This window comes from Bubalus bubalis, chromosome 1 (genome assembly GCF_019923935.1).
Source record: "Bubalus bubalis isolate 160015118507 breed Murrah chromosome 1, NDDB_SH_1, whole genome shotgun sequence".
In the NCBI taxonomy this organism is placed as follows: domain Eukaryota; kingdom Metazoa; phylum Chordata; class Mammalia; order Artiodactyla; family Bovidae; genus Bubalus; species Bubalus bubalis.
In genome coordinates this window covers 186,787,789-186,811,254 of record NC_059157.1, presented here as the reverse complement: position 1 = coordinate 186,811,254, position 23,466 = coordinate 186,787,789, and the positions used below count along the sequence as shown (strand labels likewise).

The window sequence follows — 23,466 nt, the reverse complement described above, 5'->3', positions numbered from 1 at the left end:
ATGAATTATCACAATTTTAAAAAGTATAAATCAGCAGGGTTGAACTTCTCTGGTGATGCAGTGGCTAGGAATCTGCCTGCCAATGCAGGGAACGTGTGTTCGATCCCAGGTGCAGGAAGATTCCATATGCCCTCAAGTCACAACTACTGAAGCCCACACATTCTAGAGCCTATGCTCCGCAACAAGAGAAGCTACCAAAATGAGAAGCCTACGCGCCACAACTACAGAGTAGCCCCTCCTCTCTGCAACTAGAGGAAGCCTGTGCAGAACAAAGAAGATCCAGTGCAGCCAAAAATAAATAAATAAAATCTTAAAAACAAACAAATGAGTGAGGTTAATTACATCAAAACAGAATAAAATAAATTGGTTTACTTGGACTTCCCTGGTAGCTCAGTTGGTAAAGAATCCACCTGCAATGCAGGAGACCCCAGCTCCAGGGTCAGGAGTATCCACTGGAGAAGGGAAATGCTACCCACTCCAGTATTCTTGGGCTTCCCTGGTGGCTCACCTGGTAAAGAATCCACCTACAATATGGGAGACCGGGGTTCGATCCCTGTGTTGGGAAGATCCCCTGGAGAAGGGAAAGACTACCCACTCCAGTATTCTGGCCTGGAGAATTCCAGGGACTATATAGTCCATGGGGTCTCAAAGAGCCAAACACGATTGAGGGACTGTCACTTTCCTTTTCAATTAGTAAGGATAAATATTTGTTATTTTCAAATAATAAACTTTTCTTAAATAACACCTATCTCACACTCCCACAGAATAAATGGCACACAATTTTTGTTGTTTTTACAAAAACAAGACTGACATTTTTACAAAAACAGGACTTTGACAGTTTTATAAATCCATAGATAAATAATTCTTAATTAAACCTTGAATGATTTTTGCCATTAATTTAAAGCATGTTGTGTTTTAAGAAGCTGAAAAAGGAAAAGGAAAATGTAAATTTCAGTTCTGTTGGTTTTATTGTCCCCTTTCTTACATTGTTTTCAAAATGTAGTGAATAGGATATTCTCAAGGCAATAAAAAATCAGAGATACAGGTCAAATGATTTTGGTGGATGATAAAGTTTAGACATTTCTATATAATAAAAGAAATTATTTTCTACCAAAGTTCTGAACTTGAGCTTGCCCCTTGCACCCTCAAAGGTCAGAGGTCAAACCAATGTGCTAGAGACTGAGAAGGGCCACAGAGGGGGCTTCCCAACTGACCAATTGATGCTGGGCAGGCCCCCTGGCCCTTGGAAACCTCAGTTTTTTCATCTGGAATGTGGGAATGATGGTTCTTTCCTCCTTGGGTGACTGTAAGAATTAAACAAAATACACAAAATACTCAGGCTCAGTGCATGGCTGATTATCCATTAAACGTCGATTTCCCATAAGCAGTGGCCTCCTGTGCCGCGCTGTGCATTCAGGGTCACTCTGTGAGCTGACTGGCACGCCTGCCATGACTCGCCTCCTGCAGGGCCTACTCTGGGGCTCCTCCCTGGGTGCTTCTCTGCAACAATGAAGGCAAACAGGTTGGCACCGTCAGCTGGGCTCAGCCGGGTCCTCCTGGGAAGACCAGTGGAAAGGGGGCAGTTTTCAGAATGCAAGCCCCACCCTGCTCTGATTCCCAGTACAAGGGACTGTGACTGTGGGGTCAGGTTGACGGGAAGAGCTTAGAACTTGGAACTGGAAGCCCTGCGTAGGGCCTTGGGGGCTGCCAAGTCACACCGTGGACCTATCTGGCCACTCCCCTGCCCAATGCCTGGCACTGGGGCATCCATTGCCTGGAGGGAGCCTTCCTGGGCCTCCGTTTTCCTCACCTGCCTCCCACGTGCGTCCTGGATTCTGCGGTCTCTCTGTTCCCAAGCCAAGTTGGTGTCACGTGGATGGACGTTCACTCAGGGGTGGATGGAGATCAGTTTGGTGCGTTATTCCTCTTGTGAAGGCTTTATTTGTTTAACTGTGATAAAGATACACAAAACATGAATGTACCATTTTGACCGTTTTTAACTGTACGGGTCAGTAACATGAACTCTGCTCACACTGCTGTCCAGCCATCACCACGGCTCCATCTGCAAAACGTGTTTATCTTTCTAACCCGAAGCTCTGCCCCCATGAACTGCTCACTCTCACATCCACTCCCATCCCCTCCCGCAGTCCCTGGCCCCCACCTTCCAGCTTGCTGTCCCCATGAGTTTGGCTCCTCTAGGGACCTCGTGTAAGAGGAATCATATCTGCTGTTTCGTGGCTGGCTTCTGTCACTGAGCACTGTGACCTCAAGGTTCATCCCTGTTGCAGCAGCTGTCAGAATATCCTTCCCCTTAAGCTTGAATACCATTGCCTTGAATGAATGAACCACACTCTCCTTGGACTGCATTCCAGTCATCCATCCATGGACACTTGAGGGGCCTCTGCTCTTGGCAACTGTGAGTCATGCTGCGATGAACACAGGGTGTGCAGATATCTGTTTGAGTTCCTGCTTTCAATTCTTCTGAATATATACCCAGGAGTAGAGTTTCTGGGTCATATGTCAATTCTATGTTTAATTTTTTGAGGAATCATAAATTTATTTATTTTTATTGAAGTATAGCTGATTTATAATATCATGTTAATTACAGGCGTACAGTACAGCAATTCAGTTCCACACACACATATATTGTTCAGATTCTCTTCCCTAATAAGTTATTACAAAATATTGAATTCCCTGTGCTACACAGTAGGTTCTGGTTGCTTATCTGTCTAATACACAGTAGGGGGTATATGTTAATCCCAACCTCTTAACTTATTTCAATGTTGCATTTTAAAACAGGGATTTAAAAATCAGCATCGAAAGTAAGACATCAAGCAGAATGGAGAAAGTGCCTGGATCTTGCCGACCCAGCCAGACCGGGGCTGGAATTCTGGCCCTCCATAATCATAGCCAAGTTACTTCACTTTCCTGAGCCTCACTTTCCTGGTCCATAAAATGGGATTAATACCATTCACCTCGGGTCATGCAGGGTTCTGAGACATTTTAACTGCACTAGGAATGTTGGAGAGGCTAATGGCTTAGAGCAAGGGTCAAAAAGCCACGCTATGCACCTGTTTTTGTGCTGCCAGGAATAGTTTTCACATTTTTTGAGGGTTGTAAAAAAACAAAGAATTTGTGTCAGAGTCAAATGTGGCCCGCAGAGCCTAGAACATTTACTCCCCAGGCCTTTTTAGGGAAAAGCTCCTGATGCTTCATTTAGAGAACAAACTGTAAATGTACCGAAGTCGGAGTACTTTGGTTCAAGGACAAACTATGTGACCTTGACCAGGTCCTTTTGTACCTTGGTCTCCTCAGCTGTAACATGAGGATAACAATGCCCATGGCCTGTTGTCTCATCTCCGTCTAGTCTCTGCTCAGTGAGGCCATGCTTGCTCCTTCTGGCACCTTCTGCTCTGTGGTCTGCCTCCCCACCTAGGGTGGAAGGCTCACCTGGGCATGGATGTTGAGATGCTTTGCTTGCTGACGTGTCTCTGAACCTTGCAGGGAGCAGGCGCTTGGTAGATATTTGCTGAAAGAACTCAGACCCCTGGGGAAATGTGAAAACCAAACTTTAGCGCACATGGAGGACATTGGCACAGTGCTGGGATGGGTGAGTGCCCAGGGCAGAGTTAGCCCTGAGCTGGCATGTACTTGGGGGAGGGGGTGGTTCTTCCCACAGGGCAGGTTCTCAGGGGTGTCTGCCCTGGGCGCCGGCCCAGCCTAACACAACTTGGTAGAAAAACAGTAGGAAAAGCAGTGGAAAAGCTTGCTTCCTGGAGGCTGACACATGGGGTGTGGTGCCAGCGAGTGTGCAGACCAGCCCCATGATCCAAAGCAAACATGGTCACCTCCCTGAAGACCTGCCTGACTGGTCCCCACACCTTCTTGAGGACAGACGGCGAGAGGACAGGGCCTGTTTGCTACAATGTCTTCAAGGAGTTGGAGCCCCCCAGCCCCTGCAACACCCGGCTTTGCCTTGTTGACCAGTGTCTCCACTGCAATCCCTCAGGTGACCACCCCTCGATCACCCACTGGAAGGCTTTGCCTCCATTTGACAGATGAAGCATTGAGGCTCTCAGAGCCAAAATGATCATCAGGCTCACTGTTATGGTGTCGCATTGCTGGGACTTGACCCATGATGGCATGGCATGGGGTCTTCTACTGTGCAGAGAATGGGTGAACAGAAGATGCACTTAAGAAGGGGGCATTGGAGTCACGGACCCTCTGAGAAAGAGGTAGGAAGTCAGACCATCCTTCTGGAAGAACCAAGGATGGGTGGGGTGGTTCTCCGGTCTAGGCCTGTGACTGAGGGTAAGGACTAGGGGGCAGGAGGCAGGCACACAGAGTCCTCTCGGATGATCTGCAGCAGAAAACCTGCAGGCTCACGGGCTACCCCACCTCTGCAGGTGGCTTCCCTGAGGACAGGGGGCTTAGATGTCAAACCCCAAATTCAAGGTGATCTCTGTGAATCTCCATGGCCTCTCATTGTGGCCACTGGAAGGATGACTCACCCTCACAAACATGCTGACCTGATTCTTTTCTCAAAGCCCTTTTTTTTTTCTGTGGTTCTCTCCAGGGCAGGTCGTGCTCCCAGCACAGAGGCTGGGGTTGGGTTCTAGGTGAGGGTGGAGGCAGAGGTGGCCCGGAAGGAGGGGAGTGGGGGAGCAGGTAGAAGTGGCTTTGTTGACAGATAAGTCAACTGATGTCAAGGCATGTCAGTGCCTCCCTCAGCAGGAAATGCAGGTCGAGTGACATACCTGAAGTTCAAGAACAATTATTAACTAGCAATCCGCTAAGACAGTCTAACAGGACAGCCCCCAGTTTCCCAGGGCAGCGAAGGAGGGCATCAGAGAAGCCCAACTGCCTGGTTCAGAGAAATGATCCTCACCCATTCCATCAGAGGCAGAAAGGGAAAGTGAAATTGCCTGCAGGAGAGAAACAGAGAGCCCTCAGAAGGGAATCCAGGCCCTCACCCCTCTTCCACCAGCTCAGGGGAGAGGTTAGGGTGCAGGGATGAGGAGCCGGAAAAGAAGGAGCAAGATCAGGCCACTTGCATGAGCCAAGAGTGCCCTTGTCACATTTACAGCATCATCACTTGGACTGTGTACTCTGCATGTAAGTTAAATAAGCAGGGTGACAATATACAGCCTTGACGGACTCTTTTCCCAATTTGGAACCAGTCCATTGTTCCATGTCCGGTTCTAACTGTTGCTTCTTGACCTGACTACAGGTTTTGTAGGAGGCAGGGAAAGTGGTCTGGTATTCCCATTTCTTGAAGAATTTTCCACAGTTTGTTGTGAACCACACAAAACTTTGGTGTAGTCGATAAAGCAGAAATAGATGTCTTTCTGGAATTCTCTTGCTTTTTCTATGATCCAAAAGATGTTGGCCATTTGATCTCTGGTTCTTCTGCCTTTCTAAATCTAGCTTGGATATCTGAACATTCTCGGTTCACGTACTGTTGAGGCCTAGCTTGAAGGATTTTGAGCGTTACCTTGCTAGCGTGTGAAATGAGCACAAATGTGCAGTAGTTTGAGCATTCTTTGGCATTGCCCTTCTTTGGGATTGGAATGAAAACTGAACTTTTCCAGCATATGCTCATTGCTAACACATCAGCAGGCTAAACAACACCCACAGTCACCATGACAGTTCTAAGGCCGAGCATAAAAGGTCAGAAAGTGAGTGGTGGTCCAGTTCCTGGAACCTCTGCCCCTTTCCCAAAACAGCTGGAATACTCCTCCCACTCAACTGCCTTTGAAATTACCCAGCTCTATAAAAACGCTGGGGCCTTTCGCCTACTGAGATGGACTACAGTCTGTCTGTGGAGCGTGTATCTCTCTGAATAAACATCCTTTCCCTTTACTAAGGCTTGCTCTTGAATTCTTTCCTGTGGGAGGCCAAGAACTCACACTCAGCAGCCATCACAGGGACTCACCTGAGGCCTGGGATGTGAGCACCCTCTCGCGCTTCACACTGTCTTTCCTGGGGCACCATCACGGGGTAACAGTGCCTTTATGCATTTCAGGCTCTGGACAGTAACTGTTGCCCTGCCTGGGAACCAGAGGATGAGATGGTTGGATGGCATCCCCACCTCCATGGACATGAGTTTGAGCAAGCTCCGGGAGTTGGTGATGGACAGGGAAGCCTGGTGTGCTGCAGTCCATGGGGTCACAAAGAGTCGGACACAACTGAGCGACTGAATGGAACTGAACTGGGAACCAGGAGACTTACCCCAGGGGCACCTGTGCCCCAAGGGCATCTCTGACACCCTGGGGAAGGTGTGCAGGTGCCAATGCTCTTGGAGATACTGTTCCCCTCAGTGGCTGCTCAGCAGGGACACAGAGGGGCAGGGACAAGGATTGTGCATCCAGGAGCTGAGAGAAGCTGGCAGTTCAGCAGTAAGATGGGGCCAGGGGGAGGGTAGCTTCTGTGCATTCAGACTCTGGGTTTGATTTTGCTGTTGTTCAGTTGCTCAGTCATGTCCAACTCTTTGTGACCCCATGGACTGCAGCACTCCAGGCTCCCCTGTCCTTCACCATCTCCCAGAACTTGCTCTAACTCATGTCCATGGAGTAGGTGATGCCATCCAGCCATCTCATCCTTTGTTGTCCCCTTCTCCTCCTGCCTTCAATCTTTCCCAGCATCAGGGTCTTTTCCAATGGGTTGGCTCTTTGCATCAGATGGCCAAAGTATTGGAGCTTCAGCTTCACCATCAGTCCTTCTAATAAATATCCAGGGTTGATTTCCCTTTAGGGCTGACTGGTTTGACTTCTTTGCTATACAAGGGACTCTCAAGAGTCTTCTACAGGACCACAATTTGAAAGCATCAGTTCTTCGATGCTCAGCCTTATTTGTGGTCCAACTCTCACATCCTACTACTACTTCCTAGTACCTAACTACTGGAACAACCATAGCTTTGACTATACGGACTGGATTCAAACCTCAGCCCTACACACCCATAACCCTCCCCAGGCACTTCCCTTATCGCTAACATGGGTCTGGGGTGAGTGTCTGCCTCCCAGGATCCCTGCACCCAGCCCAGCCCAGAGTGAGGCTGAGGATGGGCAGATGGCTGGGACCGAGGTTCTCTCGTCCGTCACCCGCCCTCTGGAGGCCATGGCTCCAGGCTGAGGCCGGGCCTGGGAAAGGCATTTCAAAGGTGACAATCTAAGGCCAAGTGGGCTGCCAGGGGCCAAGATCAGTAGGCCCAGCCACCCATATCAGTGGAAGGAAGGAAGCCACCAACTCCCACCTGAGGAGTGAGATAAAGGTGGAAGTGGCTGTGCCAGGGGACATGCCCAGGGGAAGGTCCTTGAGGACAGAGACATTACTATTGGCTTTGTGACTTTGTCCAGGAAATCTGAGGTGTATACTCTGACCTGGCTGGCAGCTCCTGATCTCCCTTCGCCTTCAACGAGAGGAAGGTTGACCACGTCTGCTTGCCTCCACTACTTGGTCTAGAATGATGGAAACAGCACTGTAAAAACCTCATGGATGCCAGGCCCACCTGGACAATGCAGGGAAATCTCCCTCCTCGAGGTCCTTGATTTAATCCCACCTGTAGAGTCCCTGTTGCCACATAAGGTAACATATTCACAAGTTCCAGGGGCAGGACATGGGTGTCTTTGGGGAATGTCAGTACTCTGCTTCATGAACTCATGCCAGGATTTCCCTGGTAGCTCAGTCGGTAAAGAATCTGGCTGCAGAGCAGGAGACCTGGGTTCGATCCCTGGGTCAGGAAGAGCCCCTGGGGAAGGAAATCACAACCCACTCCAGTATTCTTGCCTGGAGAATCCCATGGACAGAAGAGCCTGGCAGGCTACAGTCCATGGGGTTGCAAGGGTCGGACACAACTTAGTGACTAAACCACCACTGATATTCTGTCTACTACATCCTCCAGGTAAGAAGTGAAGAGACAAATCTGATTTTGGGATGTAACTGGTAGTATGGAGATGCTTGGATGGAATGCAGCTTCTACTTGAGCCGGTGATCCCAGGAATAGCTCTTAAGAAATGGAAACTTTGGCCAAAAGGGTTGCAGGCTTGCACCTTCCGATGAAAGCACCAAAATCTGAATGCAGGACAAACTCTTTCCTAGACCTGAATCCAATGAGGCAGAGATGGGGACAGAGGGAACGCGTCTCTCTCTGTGTTTTCCACACACAAAGACTGAGGCCCAGGGATGACTGGTGCTTACTTAGGGTGGAGATCTGGGGGTCTGGTGTTAACTCCCCCAGGTCTCAGGATTCTGAACATCCAGCCGGGTTGGGCACTAAGTCTGGAGGATGTTTGCTGGCATGTGTATTGGCGAGGGGGTCTCTCCCAGACATCTGCCGTCCTAGCTAGACCCCATTCAGCGCTATCCTCACATGTTGCAGGAGGAAGTTCTCTTGCAAGGCACTGCTGTGAGCCAAGCGAGCAACTGTTTCAAATTTGATAAGAAACAGGCTCTTCCTTGCTATATTTAAAGTGTATGACCAACAAGGACCTACTTATAGCACAGGGAACTCTGTTCAATGTTACATGGCAGCCTGGATGGAAGGGGAGTTTGGGGGAGAATGGATACATGTATATATGTATGGCTGAGTTCCTTCCTTGTTGTCCCAAAATTATCACAACATTGTTAATCAGCTATACCCCAATACAAAATGAAAAGTTAAAAAAAAAAAAGAAATGGGTAGTTCCCGGTGGACAAAGTTCCTACTGAGGCTCACTGGCCATTACTGATGTTTTTCCAGTAATGAAGGCGCCTTTGCTCTCATCTGTTCACAGGCTCTAACTTAGAAGTCAGGAGACACCCCCTTCCAACCTGAGCTGGTGGACGTCTCCAGCCAGGAACCGGAGTAGAGACCTGACCCTCCGCGCTCTCCGGAGGTCCCCAGCACCTGTCATGCGCAGCATGGGACAGCAGCAAAGAATGTGGAGGAAAAGAGGGGAAATGGGTGATCAGGAGCTTGTGGGGCAACCTGCTCCCTGGGATAATCTGGATGGCTCTCCAGTGTTTAAAACATCCATCCTGTTGGTTAGAAGGCTGCCCAATTTTATGGTTCCCTTTAAGCAGCAAAAAGGGAAAAAAGAGGAAAGCGGACATTTTAGAACTTGGACAAAAGCTGTCTCAGCAGGACTCGTGAATGACCAGTATTCTAGTCTGCAGAAGAGGGTATTGAGATGTACACAGGGCAAAACCTACTAGCAATGGAAATAAAAAAAAAAAATCTCAGTATGACCAATTTCCAAATGCATTGTTTTTTCTCAATTTAATGGAAGAATGTTGGTGTTATTTTTTGACTCCATCTGTTTGTTTTAAAGTCAGGCCACCCAGTGGGTAATTCAGGCTCAATCTTCATCTTTGGCCTTGTTGCAGAAATCTCTCACGTCTCTCCCAGGAAGAGCTGGTGATCCATTCAGGATGGCAACTCTAACTCCAGCCATCTCCCCTCCTAGGCTCTCCTGGGGTCTGGGTGTGGTCACACACTTTGGAGAAGGAATGTGGGGGAGGCAGCCCCAGGGGAGGGGGCTTCAGGGATTCTGGCAGGTGTCAGCACTTCCGGTTGGCAGATGATGCAAACGTGTGGTGCCATGTTTGCCTCACCCAAGTGGAGGTCCTGGAAGGGGAACTCAATTAAAATCAATTCTTCCTGAATTCGTGCTGGGAGGGCTGCTCCCTAGACGTGCATGTTGAGGAAGGTTTCCTTTTCAGCCAGGCTGGGGAAGGTGCTGGGCTTTAACAGTCTGGCCATTCCATACCTGAAGAAGCATAGCTTGTGTTGTTGTTCAGCCGATAAGTTGTGTCCGACTCTTTGAGACCCCATGGACTGTGGCATGCCAGGCTTCCCTGTCCTTCACTGTCTCCCAGAGCTTGCTCAAACTCATGTCCACCGAGTCAGTGATGCCATCCAACCATCTCATCCTCTGTCACCCCTGTCTCCTTCAGCCCTCAATCTTTCCCAGCATCAGGGTCTTTTCCAAGGAGTCAGCTCTTCCCATCAGGTGGCCAGATGATGGCTCTCATCACATTTGCCCTGTTTCTGGGGATGGATCAATGCACAGACTCTCGGGGAGCAGCTGGCACGGAGCAGCTCTGCTCCGCCCCTCTGGACCCTTCTGGAAGACACACCTGGATCTGACCTGAACTACTGTTACTATTGCTTTTCCCATTGCCTGACCTGGTTCACGGTTACTCTTCCAAGTAGTAAGGATGATTCCAAGCAGCTTCACTTTCACTTTTCACTTTCATGCATTGGAGAAGGAAATGGCAACCCACTCCAATGTTCTTGCCTGGAGAATCCCAGGGTCGGGGGAGCCTGGTGGGCTGCCATCTATGGGGTCGCACAGAGTTGGACATGACTGAAGCGACTTAGCAGCAGCAGCAAGACAGCCTTGGCCTCACGCCTGGAACCTATGAATGTGACCCTGAATGGAAAAATAAAAAGAACTGTGCAGGTGAGATTAAAGATTTGGAGATGGGCAGAGGATCCTGGAGCACCTGTGTGGCCATCCTAAGTGTCCTCATGAGCAGGGGACAGATGGAGACCTGACTATAGAAGAAGAGATGCTCATGTGGCCAGAAAGGCAGAGCAGCTACCAGCCAGGAAGACGGCAGCCCCAGAAGCAGGACTAGGTGAGGAGCGGTCATCCCCTGGGACCCCCAGAAGGAGTCACTCCTGCTGTCTCCTTAATTGTAACCCCTATAGACTCATTCTGGACTTCTGTCCTCTAGAACTGTAAGAGAATATGTTCCTGTTGTTTGAAGCCACTCTGTGCTCACTCACTCAGTCATGCCCGACTCTTGACAACACCAGGGATTGCAGCCCGCCAGGCTCCTCTGTCCATAGAATTTTCCAGGCAAGAATACCTGGAGTGGGTTGCCATTCTCTTCTCCAGGGGATCTTCCCAACCCAGGGACTGAACCCAAGTCTCTTGAGTCTACTGCACTGGCTGGGCTGTGCTGTGCTTAGCTGCTCAGTCATGTCCGACTCTATGCAACCCCATGGACTGTAGCCCACCAGGCTCCTCTGTCCATGGGAATTCTCCAGGCAAGAATACAGGAGCGGGTTGCCATGCTCTCCTCCAGGGGATCTTCCCGACCCCAAGATTGAACCCACGTCTCCTGCACTGACAGCAGATTCTATTCTGTCTGAGCCACCGGGAAAGTGGGTTCGTTACCACTAGTGCGACCGAGGAGGCCCCCTTGAAGTCACTAAGTGTTTGTTAGAGCAGTCGTGGGAAAGTCAAACAGTCCGGGATTGGGATCGAGGGGCTCAGGGCCCCCAGTGACCTCAAGGGGAGCTGGACCAGGAAGACAGGTGGAGCCGTCCCTTCCCCCGCCCCCCAAGACATCTTGGGAACAGCAGGTACTCAGTAAAGACATGGAGCAGGGTGGTGGTGAAGGGGGGCTCTGCCCATTGTGAACCTGCCTGTACCGTCTGGGTCTTCCACCAGTAGGTATCCTTATTGTCAAAGATGCCATTAGGCGTCATCTGTGCGGGCAGATTGTGTATGTGTCCCTGTTTTACTTGTCTGTGTTAAAGGGACAACTCTCACACCCACCACGTAGTGAGTGTTGTACTCCACTGGCCTTCACTGTCTGGGGGAGTTTCGCTTCTCAGGCTATCCGTGCTCCTCTCATCCCTCTCTTCTCTCATCCTTCCCCCTCCTCCCACCCCTCCTCCCACCACGCCCCCACCCCTCCCTCCAACCTTTCCCCTAACCACTCTCTCACCCCCTCCCCTGCCCCTCCTGCTACTCCTCCCCCACCCTCCCCAGCCCCCGCTTGGAGTCCCAGTTCCTGCCAGGGCAGGCAGGGGCTCAGGCGCCTTCCTGAAGATGCCCTTTCCTAACCTTTTCTGTGCAGGGTGCCCTGTCTCCTGGCCATTTCGTTGCCAGAGTCATCGCACACTTGTTTGGATGGACCCGCAACCTGTTCAAGCTTTTCCTTCCATCTTCACAATCCATAAAGTGGATGGTTTTACTCCAGTTTTAAAGGTGAGGAAATTGTAACTGTGAGAAGTTTGGAGACCAGTGGGAAACAACAGCCGGCAGCGGCCAAGCAGGGTCTTCCCGGCCGTCTGACCCCATGACCCCATGGATGCCGCCTGGCGTGGAGAACGCATGCCACTGGCCTGGCGCCCGAGGCTTCGGGGCTCCATCGGGGACATCTCCTCCACCCGTCCAGCCGTCCACCCACTCTCTAGTCGAGTGGTCACTGGGGCAGGAACCTCCCTGATTTCTGATTTCACTGAGGATGGTTTGTGTTTTTTACCCATCTCCAAGGGACCCGGTTTTCTACCCAATCCACTGACAAGTCCTAGAGGCCCTCTGAAGATAGCACAGGGGGCGAGAGAGTGACCAGAGTTGTCCTTCCCCTCTCAGTCCTGGCCATCAAGAAGAAATACAGAGACTCATGTCACCTGCACAAGGTCAAACTATAAAACTCACACCTGTTTGGGCAGAGGCCAAGCTCCCTCACTCTGGACGGCTGCCCTTGCTGCTCCTTGGCAGCTTGGATGAGCCAGACCTAAGGTGTTAGCATGTCCAAACCAAGGCCGTTACTGTTAGGAGGGCCAGCCTGGATGCCCCCAAGTGAGAAGACAAGAGAAGGAAATGTTCCAGAACAGATGCAGGAAGCCCTGGCCAGGCTCGGTGTCCTTTGTTGTGGACATGCTGGCCTGGCCGCCCCTTGCTTCTCCCTCCCTGTTTCCTCGTGATGACTTGCTTTTGGATAACCTAGCGTGTGGCTCACTCTCTGGGCCACCCGATGCTTGTTTGTGTTATTCTAAGGAGCAGATTGCTGGTTCATGCCCCGGCCTCCTATGGGTGTGTCTGGGTCATGATCCTCTAGATCTTCTGAGTCAGAGGGTAGACCCATTTTGCAGATAAGGAATCAGAGGCTCTGAGAGGTAAGCTCACCTGACCCAGCTTGTAATTCGGGCCCAGGGATCAGAGCCCAGCACTTATCTTTCCAACAGCGTAGGCAAGTTGCCCAAGTCAGAGGAGCCCTGGGGTTTGAGCCGGCCTGAGTGGTGAATGTAAAGATCACGGCAGAGCCCTGTGCTCCCAGGAGCTCAGAATCTGGGATTCAGACATGCAAGGGGGTCATTTTCTAAACTAGGGGCAGGGCACAGTTACTAAACAGCTGTGGACATAGCACAGGGTGGGAGAGAGACAGGTCTGACTATTAGGGTTCCCAAAAGACACCTGAAGCTGAAGCTCCAACACTTTGGCCCACCTGATGTGAAGAGCCAACTCATTGGGAAAAACCCTGATGCTGGGAAAGATTGAAGGCAGGAGGAGAAGGGGGAGACAAAGGATGAGATGGTTGGATGGCATCACCGATTTCATGGACATGAGTTAGAGCAAGCTCTGGGAGATGGTGAAAGACAGGGCAGACTGGCGTGCTGCAGTCCATGGGGTCGTAAAGACTCTGAGCTACCGAACAGCAACATAGAAGATGCCTCGCTGGGAGCAGGGTGGGAGTTTGCAGGGTGACCAGATGTGGAAGGGCCTCCCTGACCCAGGGAAGAGCAAGGCAAAGACAGAGTGGTGGGATAAGGCAGGGGCAGGGGGCCAGCCTGTGAGCCACTGGATGAACTTCAACAGGGATTCGAGTGCTGAGGGGATCAGACTCACATTCCAGAGAGTTCTCCAGAGGCTCTGGTGGGGCTTTGAGGAGACAGAGTGGATGAAGGGAGAGAGACATTCAGGGAAGTTCTGGCCCCTGGCTGTGCCTTCACAGATGGTGGGAAGCACCAGGTGTGCAGGCAGGCACTCATCTCTGCAGGGGAATCACTAGGGAGCGGGGTGGGTGCAGGTGTCCCTCCAGGAGGGTCCACTGCCCATCCGGTCCTGGACCCTAGACCCTGAGCCGAGAGCAGAGGCTCCTGAGATGGACCCTGCTATCCTTTTGGGGCCCTGGGGGCTGTGGGACTTCCCAGCCATGGGAAAGGCCCAGGTGTGGGACCCTCAGCTTCTCAGGATGGCCCTGGGCTCCTCATATGCCTTTCTTCCTCCACTTGCCCCTCCTTTCCTTCTGCACCCAGAGAAACTGGCTCTTCTGGTTATGTAGGTGATTGAAGTTCAGGGCCTAAGAATCTAAAGTTGACCTTGAGGTCTTCTTACTCACTGTCAGGGTCCTGCTCATCCCAGCTCGGAGGGCAGGAAGGTTTCCCATCTTCTGTTCTCTCTTCCCTGGGTACTTAGGTTTCAAATAACACTTACACAGCATTTGCCATGCAGGGAAGGTGTTTCTACTCTCAGTTTTATAGACAGGGAACTGAGGCGGAGTGTGGCTGAGTAGCTAGACCCCAGCAGTGGGGTCAGTGGCTGAGCCACTGAGTCTGGGCAGGGCTCAGCAACCTGGGGTGGACCAGCTGTCCTGGGTTCGGATGTTCTGGGGTTTCTTCCACCACCTTCTGCCTTTACTGAGCCATCTTCCCACACAAGCCGTTGCAAGAGACACTGCCAAGGCACACACGACCACGATGAAAACCAAAGACATCGCTGGCCTCCTCAGACCCTCAAGAGCTACAGACACAGTTGAAGCATCTTAGGTTGCTGGGAAGTTCCAGGGTGTTCTTTGTGGAACACTGGAGGCATGGCTGGAACCCCAGAAACAGCCAATTGAAGGGGCTGAATGCATAGGGTAGAGTGGGCATTTCAAGGTGGGCTGTCCTGGCTGACCCCTTACCCACAACTACTCCTACTCATGTTTGATTCAAGGATCCCCCCCTTTTTAAAATTTAAAGATGTGGACAATGATAGCTTTGTGGACCTATATCATTGCTTCAGCATTTAGGCTACTGTGTATTTGGAGGAAAAAAAAAAAACTAGGGCAGTCTGGTGCCTAGAGCCCTAAGGTGCAGCTCTAGACTGGGCAGCTGGTATATGGAGCCCGTGTTGGGGGTTGGGTAGGGGGGATGTGGGGGTTTCTCAAACCTCCAGGCTGTTCCCACCTCCCCACATACTCACACAGGGTCACTTGAGACCCAAAGGAAAGTGCTGACCTCAGCTACAAAAAATAATCTCTTGTTCAAAAAGCAGGAATAACCGACAAACAACCAAGCAAATAGCCCTAGAGACCCTCCAATCCATCCCTGTATAAAGACAGCTAGTGAAGAGTTCAGCGAACCCCAGCCCTAACCCCAAACACCTTCCCAGATTCCACTGCCCTCTTCCCATAGGGAGCAGAGGAATCCATCTGGCTTTCTAAAGTTCTGATCTGGCAAACTGGACCAGGCTACACCTGGAGATGGTGAAGGACAGGGAAGCCTGGCGTGCTGCAGTCCATGGGGTTGCAGAGTTGGACATGACTGAGCGACTGAACAACAACAACTCCAGGAAAGGCCACAATCTTAGTATCCCCAAAACATCTATGGGACACGGGTTCTCTCTGACTCAAAATTTAGCCCCCAGCGGACAGGCTATCACCACTCCATGTCTCTGGAGAGCCCACCTCCCTTTCCTGTGCAGCCTTTGGCCTCGGCACCTAGTTGCTGGCCAGTTACCTCTCCCCTTCTCTGGGTTCTGCTATCTGCATAGAAGAGCAGAGGCCACAGGGCTCTGAGCAGGTGATGTCACCCACACTGCATCCTATTGGCTGGCGTGAGTCACAGGCCCAGCAGCTTCCAGGCATGCACGCTAGACTCCTCCTGGGATGCAAGATGAAGGGGCGTGGATTCAGAAGGGAACAATTGCAGCTATTTTGGCAAAGAATCCAGTGCACAGGGATTTCTGCCTTCAATCCTTGCAGCAAACCCACTAGTCAGGTGGGAAAACTGAGGCACAGAGAGGTCAAGTCCTTTGTTGCTGCTGGAAACTGGCAGAGCTGGGACATCAACAGAGGTCTGGGTTCTGGCTCCCTACATGTGCTGGGGACCCCACGACATGCCCTGATTCTCATCCCCAGCGCTCACCACCCCTCACTGCCTGATCACTATAGTCCACCCCAGGCACTTGGAAACAGTGAGGGGTGGAATGGATCCGTGCCTGGTTGCCTGGGAGCAGTGGCCGTTCTTGTCTCCACCTCCCCTCTCTCCCTCTGCAGGAGAAGGCCTCACTAGGTGCCTGGGTGTAGGGTTGCAGAGGGACTGTTTCCTTAGTGGCCTTCGTCAGAACCCATCTGTGTGTACATTAGGCTCATAAATAATTCAGGCTGGCAATTATCCAAGGAGGAAGCGAACCTCTGTGCTCACAGCCAGGGCAGGCTACGACAAGAACCAGGTGAGTTATTTGTGCAGATGGAGCAGCAGGGTGGCAGCGATTCATCAAGCTGTGCAGCCCTCCCTGCCTCTCAGATGTTCTTGGGACCTCACTTGTCCTGCAGAAGCTGCGTGCCTAGACCCTGGGGGTGGTCCCAGTGGCTGTGAGCAGCCCCTCAAGACTCTCCTGCCTTGGCAGCCTCCCCCTCCCGGCCGGAGGATGGGAGCATAGAAGCCCAGCCTCCCTTTCGGCCAGAGGCAGCTCAGTTGCATTTCTACAGCAGCCACCTCATTCAGGTTCAATTCAGTTCAGTCGCTCAGTCGTGTCTGACTCTTTGGTATCCCATGGACTGCAGCACTCCAGGCTTCCCTGTCCATCACCAACTGCCAGAGCTTGTTCAAACTCATGTCCATGAAGTCAGTGATGCCATCCAACCATCTCATCCTCTGTCATCCCCTTCTCCTCCTGCCTTCAATGTTTCCCAGCATCAGGGTCTTTTCCAGTGAGTCAGTTCTTCACATAAGGTGGCCAAAGTATTGGAGTTTCAGCTTCAGCATCAGTCCTTTTGATGAATATTCTGGACTGGTTTCCTTTAGGATGGACTGGTTTGATCTCCTTTCAGAGCAAGGGGCTCTCAAGAGTCTTCTCCAACACCGCAGCAAAGAACTGAGACGGCCTCAGGCACAGACTCTGATGAGCTAAACCCCAGTAGCCTCCAGCAGGAGGCACCCCTCTAGTCTCCTTGTCATGGGACAAAAACAGCCCCTCCCTGTTGGGGGCTCGGCTGATGGGTCCTTCTGTTACTTGCAGCCCAGTGTATCCTAACCCACAGCGGGAGTGATTGGCAAGGATCCTGTATGTTTTTCTTTCTGCCCACTTCACTGGGTCCAAGCTCTTCATGGTTTCCTGCCTTGTTCACTTCTTAGGCTTCCTGAATTGGCCATCTAGAAGTAGGACTGCTCTCCTCCCATTGCCTACCATCATCTCTAACAAACATGGGGCTTCCCTGGTGGCTCAGTGGTAAAGAATCCACCTGCCAATGCAGGAGACATGGGTTCAATCCCTGATCTGGGAAGATCCCGCATGCGGAGGAGCAATAAAGCCCATGCACTGTAACCACTGAGCCTTGGCTCTAGAGCCCGGGAGCCACAGCTACTGAAGCCCACATACCCTAGAACCTGTGCCCCGCAACTAGAGAGCAGCCCCTACTTGCCACAATGAGAGAAAAGCCCACGCAGCAACGAAGACCCAGCACAGCCAAAAATAAAGAGAATTATTTAAAAAAATCACCCGTTTAAGAAAAAGGTGGGGTTTTTTTTTTTTTTTTTTTTTTTTTTTTTAATGGGGAAAGAGAAAAGAAACTGCAGACTCAAGTGTAGCACGTGAGAAGCTCGTGTAAGTCATACCTGCAGTGACCCTCATGGTAGTTCCAACTCGTGATATTCTGCAGACTTACTGCTACTGCTAAGTCGCTTCAGTCATGTCCGACTCTGTGCGACCCCATAGACGACAGCCCACCAGGCTCCCCCATCCCTGGGATTCTCCAGGCAAGAACACTGGAGTGGGTTGCCATTTCCTTCTCCAATGCATGAAAGTGGAAAGAGAAAGTGAAAGTGAAGTCACTCAGTTGTGTCCAACTCTTAATGATGCCACAGACTGCAGCCCACCAGGCTCCTCCATCCATGGGATTTTCCAGGCAAGAGTACTCATTGCTGACATGTCCTTAAACCTTTGGGTAGAGCTGTTGATTGCTGTGCGAGCATTTGTCATTCTCAAGCTCGATTTGAAATCTACTTCTTCCATTAGCAGGGATCTACCTGGTGGAGGAATAACAGGTTCTCCCACCCAGATAGTGCTCGCCTGGCCAGGTACCCTCCCTGTCTCTTAGGGGTGCAGGATGCCTTAGGAGGAATTCTGAGTGGTGAGGGGAGGCGTACGGGGGTGCCATCATGCAGATGCCCTGTGACTCTGGGTACATTACCTGACCTCACTCACATGCTTCCTCGTCTCTAAAACGTGCTTCCCTGCTAGGGGTGTTGGGAGGATTGCATGAGTGTGTTCGTGTGCAGAGTATACAGAGTGAAACTACAGCGGTTATTAAACATTATAAGGGGCTTCCCAGGTGGTGCTAGTGGTAAAGAGCCCACCTGCCAATGCAGGTAGACATAAGTAAGAGACCTGGGTTCGATCCCTGGGTTGGGATGATCCCCTGGAAGAGGGCCTGGCAACCCTTTCCAGTATGCTTGCCTGGAGAATCCCCATTGGACAGAGGAGCTGGCAGGTTACAGTATATAGGGTCAGACAGAGTTGGACACGACTGAAGCAACTTAGCACGAACCACATAAACATTATAAGGTTTTCCTCTTTAAATGTCAGAGCCCTGTCTCTATGATCCCTTGGGACGTTCCCAATCCTTTACATGCATTATATTTACATGTACATTTTTTTCTTCTCTTCCAGTAGTGGGCAGATGCTTAGGAGCAGTGTTCTTGGGTTCAGTCAGTGCCTGGAAGAGAGACACTCAATCCATGTCGATTTTACAGGCCATTACCTACTCCTTCCTTCCTCCCCTGCTTCCTTTTTCTTACTCTTTAATTCGTTCACTTCATTCATTCATGCAGTCATGCAGTCATGCAGTCATGCGCTCACACATCGTGTTTATCAAACACCTGAAGTATGCCAGGAAATCCAACGACCTTTCATCCAGAACTCTCCCATCCAGATTGCATTAGGAAGTTGTTTTCATCTTTGTCAAATTGTTGGAGAATAACCAGCAGAAAACAAAGTTGAGCTAACCTTACAACGATGAGTGTACCCTGCTCATCATCCACCCACTTCTGATCAAAGGGCCGCTGTGCAGGGTGTGACTGCTCCCGAAGCCTCTCAGCCGTCCTCCCCTCCCCCACTCCCACCCCCATCCCCGTCTGGAGGACTCCAGGAACCCACTTACGCCCCGAGTCCTCCTCTGGAGAACGTGTGACCTGGGGCCTGTGCCACCGAATGATGTGATATAGAGACCCCCTTCTGGAAAACAACCAGACACAACCAGAGCCCCTGTGAGAACAGAGCACAGTTGCTTTGAACTTCTTGTTTTGATATCAACTGTGGTTTCAAAGGCACAGCAGAGGTCCTCCTCTGTAACAACCTCTGCCCACACCTGTAACAACCTTCTTCATGGCTGGTGATTGGGCGGTGACCCAGAATGTCCCCCCTCCCAGACAGGACTCTGCCCTGCGTGTCTCTGTGACACCACGAATCCTCTGCCCGGACAGCATCCTGGTCTTGCGTCCCTTCGGCCTCATCGTCTTTCCAGTGACGTTTGCTCCCCGGGGCATGTTTACTGCCCAGAGTTGGCAGAGTGAGTTAATTACAGTAAATTATAAAATGGCCCTTAAGTGGCTTGCCCTCAGTTGGTGAGCCAGTGGGGGAGAGTGAATGTTCTTAGCAGAAGCTCAGTTGAGAGAAAATGAAGGGGGAGGGGAGGCAGTAAAATTTTAATTGGATTTAATAAATGAGTGGTGAGTGGTTAGTCCTCTTCCCAGAAAGAGGGACTTTTTTGGTTTGCCTTGATCAGTTGATTGGAACTTGCAGGAAGAATAATTACCACATACTGAGTTATTACTTAAAGTTGGACACGACTGAGCGACTGAACTGAACTGAACTAAACTGTTACTATATACTAGATTTTTTTAACATATAATTATTCAATATTTTAAATCCCTAATAAGTTGGGAGTTATCTGCATCATACAGAAGACAAAGGGGACCTCTGTTGTTTGTCACCAGAAGGTGGGGGTCATCTTCTTCCTCTGGAGAGCATCCCATCCCACTGGCAGCCCTGGGTTTTGGGAGGTGTCACCCCACCCCCACCCCGAGGTGGCCTTCTGGCCCTGGAGGATGGATCTGGGCCCTGAATGGGAAGCCAGGAGTCCAGGCCTGTGACCTTGGGCAGAGGGCTCACCTGATAGACACTTGGTTATTCCTAAAATGAAGGACTTGAAATCGTTAATCATCACATTATTTTTTTTCACCAGCTGGTGAATAAAAAGACCGAACAGTGCCTTGCATAGGCCTAGAAGCTCCTCCACAATCTGAGTCAGTGTTTCCAGACTTCTCTCATTGACCCCTATACTTGGCCCAAGATGACCAGAAGGATTTCCTTCCTTTGTTTTGCCTCAGTTACCTTGAGAACTTTCGATACCCACCTTCACCCTCATCTCTACCCAGTGAAGCACAACCTGCCCAATTTATAGTCCACCTCATCCAGGAGAAGGCAATGGCAACCCACTCCAGTACTCTTGCCTGGAAAGTCCCATGGACGGAGGAGCCCGGTGGGCTGCAGTCCATGGGGTCACAAAGAGTCGAACACGACTGAGCGACTTCCCTTCGTCCAGGAAGCCTTCCATGAGGGTCTGACCCCAGCGCAACTTCCTCTTGGTTCTCAGTGGTCATGTCACATGCAGGCTTCCTTCCCATCTGTGATTATTACCTTTCAACCTGCCACAGCCTCAGAGTGTCGGATGTAGATTTGAATAAATACGTTTAAATAGGTTCTGGCTGGAGATTGTTCAGTGTCTCAGAGGAGTTGGAAGAATGATAAAAAGGAAGCCCTTTGGTCACTTACAAAGAAGTTGGAAGAAGATTCCAATATGCACACGAATTATTAAGTGCCAAATGAGGGGCACTTGAATAAGAAAACCCAGCCAGAACTGACTTAATAGGAAATTCTTACTGCTCACACAGCAGGAAGAACTGTCGTTTTGTAGAACCCCGCCTGGAGGTAGGAGGTCATTTCTGGGCCTCAGCAATCTGGACTGGGACCAGGGTGGCTCTGCACCGCCACACTTGGGGTGGGCTTGTTCTTCCGGTGAGATCCCCTCTCTTGTTGCTGAGACAGCTGCTACCTGTGCCTGGCATCAGAAGCAGACAATACTATTCAGGGTGGAAGAGGAAGTCTTCTTCCTGGGTTCCTTTTTATACAGAAAAACATCCTCCCAGAAGCCTCTGGGGGAGACCTTTCTTTATGTTTCATGGGCCAGAACTGATGACCTGCACATGCCTGCTTATTTATTTATTTTAGACAGACCTGAGTTTCTAGAGCATGTTTAGGTTCACAGTGAAATTGAGGGGAAGGTACAGAGATTTCCTACAGACCTCTGCCTCCACACATGCACAGCCTCCCGCATTATCCACACTGCAACAAGAGGCGTGCCTTTGCCACCATCCGTGAACCTACACGGGCTGCCCTGGTGGCTCAGCGGTAAAGAATCCACCCACAATCCACAGGAGACCCAGGTTCGATCCCTGGTCAGGAAGATCCCCTGGAGAAGGGAATGGCAAACCACTCCAGTATTCTCGCCTGCAGAATTCATGGACAGGAGCCTGGCAAGCTACAGTCCATGGGGTGGCAAAGAGTCGGACATGGCTGAGGGACTGACACTTTCACGTTCATTTTCTATGCATCTACAAGGACATGTTGGTTTAAAAATATAGTCACAACCTAAAAGTTGAGAGTTATGTTTTACTCGGTGGGAATTTTTAGGACTCCAAGCCCGGGAGGCAGCATCTCAAATAAACCCTGAGAGAACGACTCTGAGGAGCGGAAGGGAGGAGCCAGCTTACACAGAAGTATTACATACCAGGCTCCTCTGTCCATGGAATTTTCCAGGCAAGAGTACTGGAGCGGGGTGCCATTGCCTTCTCCGAAAGGACAGGTAGCCTGAACATTAAGAGATTATTGTTAATTAAAGGAAACCAGATATCCCAGGTTAAGGAATGTAGCACTTGTCTCTCTATGGAAAGATGCAAGAGTCTGGGTCCACTGAAATCATTCCTTTTGTATGCATTTCAGCTATGCTGTGTTTTTTTCCATCCTGAGCTCCCCTGGGCTCACTATAGGGAGTGGCTACAATCTGATGGCTGTTAGGTCACAGGTATTTTTCTCCGTCCTGAGTGCCTGGGAGTCTGGAATTGCTAATGACTGTGGCCTACTTGTTTACTGATATTTTTATTTCTCAGAGAGAAAAGAAAATCCAACATACATGGCCCTGTTTTCCAGGTTCAACAACGATCAAGACTGCCACGCTGAATAAAGCATCTCTTTTCTTTATTCTTCTGCTCAATGAAGTATCTGAAAGCAACCCAGACGTTATGTCATTTCACCCCCCACATAGCTCAGTATTCTATTCACAGCAATGCAAAAGCTTTTGAACAATTTTCTTACATAACCACAACGCCATTTCCACCATTAACAAAGTTAATGCTAATCTCTGGGTATTATCTGGAAATGAGTCGTATTCAAAAGTTCCTAGTTGTCTTAAAAATGTGTTTATCCAGTTTAATGGGTGAGTTGGGATTCTAATGAGGCTTGTCCATTCCATTAGGTTGTAAGGTCTCTTCAGTTCAGTTCAGTCGCTCAGTCGTGTCCGACTCTTTATGACCCCATGGACTGCATGCAGCACACCAGGCCTCCCTGTCCATCACCAACTCCCGGAGCCTGCTCAAACCCATGTCCATTGAATCAGTGATGCCATCTAGCCATCTCATCCTCTGTCGTCCCCTTCTCCTCCTGCCTTCAATCTTTCCCAGTATCAGGGTCTTTTCAAATGTCAGTTCTTCGCATCAGGTGGCCAAAGTATTGGAGTTTCAGCTTCAGCATCAGTCCTTCCAATGAATATTCAGGGTTGATTTCCTTTAGGATAGACTGGTTTGATCTCCTTGCAGTCCAAGGAACTCTCAAGAGTATTTTTCAGCACCACAGTTCAAAGCATCAATTTTTTGGTGCTCAGCTTTCTTTATGGTCCAATTCTCACATCCATACATGACTACTGGAAAAACCATAGCTTTGACTACACAGACCTTTGTTGGCAAAGTGATGTGTCTGCTTTTTAATATGCTGTCTTCATTGGTCATAGCTTTTCTTCCAAGGAGCAAGTGTCTTTTAATTTCATGACTGCAATCGCCATCTGCAGTGATTTTGGAGCCCAAGAAAATTAAGTCTATCACTGTTTCCATTGTTTCCCCACCTATTTGCCATGAAGTGATGGGACCAGTTGCCATGATCTTCATTATCTGAATGTTGATTTTAAGGCAGCTTTTTCACTCTCCTCTTTCTCTTTCATCAAGAGGCTCTTTTGCTCTTTTTAGCTTTCTGCCATAAGGGTGGTGTCATCTGCATATCTGGGGTTGTGTCTCTTTTAATCTAGAGAGACTCTCCCCTTGCTTAAAACAAAACATTGACTTGAAGAAACTGGTGGATTGGCCTGTTTCTA

The 23,466-nt window shown here is 50.2% G+C and overlaps 1 long non-coding RNA gene across 1 annotated transcript; it reads right to left on the bottom strand.

The window, feature by feature from the left end:
• Nucleotides 1-1,026: 1,026 nt before the first annotated feature.
• Nucleotides 1,027-2,270, bottom strand: LOC123334991. Its single transcript, XR_006553185.1, has 3 exons — nucleotides 2,162-2,270; nucleotides 1,811-1,950; nucleotides 1,027-1,500 (listed from the first exon to the last, which is right to left on the bottom strand). It is a non-coding gene; the product is annotated as an uncharacterized LOC123334991 (long non-coding RNA).
• Between the last annotated feature and the right edge of the window lie 21,196 nt (nucleotides 2,271-23,466).